This window comes from Lytechinus variegatus, chromosome 13 (assembly GCF_018143015.1).
Source record: "Lytechinus variegatus isolate NC3 chromosome 13, Lvar_3.0, whole genome shotgun sequence".
Classification (NCBI taxonomy): domain Eukaryota; kingdom Metazoa; phylum Echinodermata; class Echinoidea; order Temnopleuroida; family Toxopneustidae; genus Lytechinus; species Lytechinus variegatus.
The window spans coordinates 31,440,813-31,446,812 of NC_054752.1; positions in this window are offsets into that span (position 1 = coordinate 31,440,813).

A 6,000-nucleotide genomic window follows, 5' to 3' on the forward strand; every position below is an offset into this window, starting at 1 on the left:
AATTTCATCGAAATCGGATGTGAAATAAGAAAGTCATGATATTTTTAAGTTTTGCTTATATTTCACAAAACAATTCAATGCACAACTCAGCGATATGCAAATGACAGAGTCGATTATGTCCATCACTCACTGTTTGGTTTTATTGTTGTCTCACCTGCGAAGCAAAGTGAGACTATAGGCGCCGCTTTTCCGACGGCGGCGGCGGCGTCAACATCAAATCTTAACCTGAGGTTAAGTTTTTGAAATGACGTCATAACTTAGAAAGTATATGGACCTAGTTAATAAAACTTGGCCATAAGGTTAATCAAGTATTACTGAACATCCTATTAGAGTTTCATGTCACATGATCAAGGTCAAAGGTCATTTAGGGTCAATGAACTTAGACCATGTTGGAGGAATCAACATCGAAATCTTAACCTGAGGTTAAGTTTTTGAAATGTCATCATAACTTAGAAAATATATGGACCTAGTTCATGAAACTTGGACATAAGGTTAATCAAGTACCACTGAACATCCTGCATGAGTTTCACGTCACATGACCAAGGTCAAAGGTCATTTAGGGTCAATGAACTTTGGCCAAATTGGGGATATCTGTTGAATTCCCATCATAACTTTCAAAGTTTATGGATCTGATTCATGAAACTTGGACATAATAGTAATCAAGCATCACTGAAAATTTTGTGCAAGTTTCAGGTCTCATGATTAAGGTCAAAGGTCATTTAGGGTCAATGAACTTTGGCCGAATCGGGGGTATCTGTTGAATTAACATCATAACTTTGAAAGTTTATTGGTCTAGTTCATTAAACTTGGACATTAGAGTAATCAAGTATCACTGAACATCCTGTGCGCGTTTCAGGTCACATGACCAAGGTCAAAGGTCAATGAACTTTGGCCGAATTGGGTGTATCTGTTGAATTACCATCCTAACTTTGAAAGTTTATGGATCTGATTCATGAAACTTGTACATAAGAGTAATCAAGTATCACTGAACATCCTGTTCGAGTTTCAGGTCACATGATCAAGGTCAAAGGTCATGTAAGGTCAATGAACTTTGGCCATGTTGGGGTTTTTTGTTGAATAACCATCATATCTCTGTAAGTTTATTGGTCTAGTTCATAAAAAGTGGACATAAGAGTAACCATGTATCACTGAACATCTTGTGCGAGTTAGAGTTGTATTCAAAGTCAGCACTGCTGCTATATTGAACCGCGTGATGCAGGTGAGACGGCCAGAGGCATTCCACTTGTTTAAATAATACGATATTTCAAGTTTTTCAAATTTGACATTAAAGACCAACTTAACTCAACCATACACTGTTAAAATAATGGTAATTCCACATGTTCTGGGAGAATAAAACTTTGTTTCAGGAAAAAATTAGAATATTTCAAATTTCATATAATAAAATACAAAAGAAATAGTGAGTGGGTGACGTCATCAGTCTGCCAATTTGCATACCTACCATGATGTGTATATAACTGTTTTGTGAATTTAAGCTAAATTTTAAAATGTCATAACTTTGTTATTTTACATCCGATTTTTCAGTGTTTTGCTTGTTGGATTTTTCTCCTTTTTTTCAAATCAACTTTTTGTTGGGGGTTGACTTGTCCTTTAAATTTCTTGCCAACATATGCATTATAGATTATATATTTGAATAATTAGATTTAAAAAAAATGGAAATAAGAAAAGCAGTTTAGAACAGTGACTGGTATAATGCTAAGATACTTCAATTGTTTTTAACATATTGGGTCATGTTATATAAAAGGGCTGGATATTTAAGTAAATCATGTGATAATGATATTGAAAATGTAATACAGTCATGATTTCAACAAACTAATACAATTTGTGTAGGATTTGAGGGGTTCTTGAGCACCTGAGCCCACCCATTTAACATTATTGCAGTTGTAATTAATGAAACTTGCATGTATATAGGTGTAGCATTCTTTGAGAACCATAACAAATAGTTGTTATGGAATATGTTTTGCATTTTCCTGACATGAGTCACCAATAATTGGGAGTGAAGATTTTTTTTTTGGGGGGGGACTTTTTCATTTTTTTTTCTATAACCCCCCCCCCCTTGGAAAATCCTGGATCCCTCGGGTGTATAAATGTTACAGTTGATGCAATGCTGGTTCCTTGATATTTGCTCCAGTGAGAATGGCTCCTCTTGAAAATCTTTTCATAATCGATATATTCTGAACCAAAACCCAATCTTAAAATCTAAGGCAAATCTAAGGAAAGAGCATTTGCCACAAGACCAAATGTCTGGTTATTGGTGTGAAGTAGCCATAACTGTATTGAGATTTTGTTTCCATTTTGTGAAATATTTTGTGTTCTAGGTGTTGGCCATACATAAAATGTCTGCAGGTCCATTGCCAATCCTGCCACTTGTTGCTTTAATATTGGTACTAAAGTTTTCATGTTCTTTGAATGTACTATTTTTTTTATCAGGTCATTATGTACACATTTTTTATCAGGGGGGTGTTTCACAAAGATTTAAGTATGACTTAGAGTCGCACTTAAATGTCTAGTTGCGTGCAGTATAAAAGGCATGACAGCATTGGTCAGATCATGCCAAGAGGAAGCGCACTACTGCGTATTGATCAATAAGATTGCGCGTCGCATATCATGTACGCGTCAACATTTAAGTGCGACCTAAGTCATACTTAAATCTTTGTGAAACACCCCCCTGATCATTGTAGTAATCTTGAATTTCAATGTATTTGAAATGGGATTTCGATCTGAGTAATGAATTTAGATTTTTTTTTTGTATGTTAACCATTGTCTGCAGAGTAATGTACTCTAGATTATTAAAAATAATGATTTAATTCAAAATTTTTGTATTTGGGGACATACTGTATGTTGATGGGTGCATACAGGATTAAGAGTTGTATTTTGGTTTACTCAGCTAGAGAAAAGAAATTATCCACTACAAGCCTCAAGATAAATGTGTCATCCACCACCCCCCCCCAAAAAAAAATAAATAAATAGAATCAATAAATAAATAAAGTTAAATGAATAGTGGAACGTTATACATGAACAATCAACAATGATTAATTAAATAGATTAATTTAATTTTATGATAGTAATCAGTATAAACAAATCTTCCATGCAGCTGCGGAAAGTGCTTTTATGAATGAAGTGCCATGAAAAGTGTGTTTGGTCAAGGCAGTGATGGTCAATAAAAACTGATTTGGTTGTCTAGTTGTATCAGTTTAGGTAGTACAGCTCTCAAAGGGCATGAGAAAATAAACATGTTATGTATGTATCTTGTAAGTAACCCAAATACCCTCTTTGTATGTTTTGTCCTCTTGGCTAGCATCTAGCTGATTTGTATGCAATATCATTAGCAATTTTTTTGTCTGATGCAGCTCCTGACCAAATCTTACAATGTTTATATATTTTTGCCATTAGATGGTAGTTTTTAAGTTTTTTCACATACTGGTTGACTTAGTTTTGCCAGGGGCATGTGTGCTTAATGTAAATCCCCCCCCCAAAAAAAAAAAAAAATAGTTTATTTTTTACAAAATTAGGGTATATTTTTGTTCACAGATCTGTTAGAAGACATTAAATGCACAACATCTCATTTTTTCTTTAAAACTTTGTTTTATTTATTTTTTTACATTTTATCATGGAATGTATATATGCTTGTCAAATCACAATTGTAAATTGTTGCTTGAATATGTATTTATCATGTTTCATACAATTAATGATTTTCTTTGTTATTCTGTATTGTACAACGCCTACTTAGCTTGTTGTACGCGATCAAATGGGAGGCTGAATGTCACACATTCGTACCGTTGCACACAAGACGTACCATCCAAAATGTACCATTGCACGTACGGCTTTAGGAGGTGACGTCACAATGCGATTTCATTGAATAAGATGACAATGCGCGTAAAACCAGCTGGCTAAATGCGCAATGCTGTCCAAGATCATGTGCGCTTGTGGGCCCAGCTTGTGGGATTTTGCTTTTCGCTTTCAATATTTTTGCTCCTTTTTCATAGATAACTGGAGGGAAAAACTCTTCTTTTTTCATATTTTCGGTAGATTCCGAGGCGTTGTACAACACAAATAGCGAATATTCTTATTCGTGCAATGGTGCGAGATTTCGCATTCGGTGAAAGAAAGAAACGCTCTATTCAACTCGGCTAACGCCTCGTTGAATAGAGCAACTTTCTTTCACCTCATGCGAAATCTCGCACCATCGCACTCATGCCTATTCGCTATTTGTATATTGTTAGCTTTAAGCATGCAACTGGAAACGAATAAAATTGTCTTCTGTTGGTCTCATTTATGCAAAGTCATTAGTGCATGTTTGAATTCATCCACACATACAGCTATCTTAACCCTTTGGAGACTGTTTTAGTATTCTCAACATATATTTCCATAAAAAAATTAAAATATGGTGCAGGACAGAGAGGAGCAGAGAGAGAGTTGAAGGGTCACTAGAGACACAGCTGCCAAGTAGTACTGATTCTCCGTATTAGTACTGAAAATAGAGAAGAATACTGATGGTTTCATGCAAAATACTGATTTAAGTTTCAATTTATGTGTTGTCCTATGGTATTCCTGTGAAAATACTAATTTATACATATTTGTTGCATTGCCAATAGGAGGATCTCCATAGCAGTGATCATAATATTCAAATGCTCATAACTTTTTCATTATTTGTCCGATTTTTCTCAAACTTTCGTTGATCTGTTTCTTTGATTTTTCTGTTTGCACACAAGCTATCTTGTTCCAAAGGTTTCATTCTCCTTTAAGTAGTGATTTGTTCGGAAAATCCATCATTCATCCCTTTCATCCCCCAATGATCGAGCGTAGGGTTTTTTGAACAAATAACTACGTCCAGATCTAGACTAACTCGGTGGTGGATCCAGGATTTGGCAATAGGAGGGTCTTGTAAAAGGTCAAGACCATCCCCGAAAAATGTTGATTTGAATAAATAGAGAAAAATCAATCTTGCAAATCGCTGAAAATTTCATCAAAATCGGATGTAAAATAAGAAAGTTATGACATTTTAGTGTAGTAGATTTCACGGTACACCATGTATCTTTCTTGGGCAAATGTTGGTCCTGAAAAGGACCACCCAATCTCTCTCCTGAGGACGACCAGAACACACTTGTCGAGATTGGGTGGTCCTTTTCAGGACCAACATTTGCCCAAGAAAGATACATGGTGTACCGTGAAATCTACTACAGTATTGTTCTTCGCCATGGAAATCTTCAGAAGTTATGAAATTTTAATGTTTTGCTTATTTTTCACAAAACAGTGTTATAATCATAATAATAATACAACTCAAATGAGACAGTCGATCATGGCCCTCACTATTTTTTATTGTTTGAATTATACAATATTTCATTTTTTATAGATTCGACAATACAAACTTTACCGAATCATCAATGCTCATTCCACGCGTTCAGGGAGGAATTAATCATATTGTTTCACTTGAGCAATGAGGAGAAAAATAGAAAATTACCTATTTCATATAATAAAATACAAAAGAGATAGTGAGTGGATGACGTCATCAGTCTCCTTATTTGCATACCCACCAGGATGTGCATACAACTGTTTTGTGAGATTAAGCATAACTTTCTTATTTTACATCAGATTTTGATGAAATTTTCAGTATTATGCTTGTTTGATTTTTCTCTTTTTTATTCATATCAACTTTGTGTTGGGGTGAACTTGTCCTTTAATTAAAAAAAAGGTCACTAGGGAGGGAGGAAAGAGCCCTCGCCCCTACCCTGAAGATCGATGAAATCATGGACCTAGGCATAGCCTACATGTAGGCTCTAGACCCCTAAAGAAAGTAATGTAGACCCATAGAGATATATATTAATATAGTACATCTCTATATGTGTAGACCACTTCTACCGGTCCGCACTGATCAGTGATAGCAGAGTAATACCTTGGTCACATTTGCTCTACGGCGGCCGTACGGCGAGTCGAAAACAGTCGTTTTATTCAAACCACCGATATGTAGCTTGTAGAAAAAAA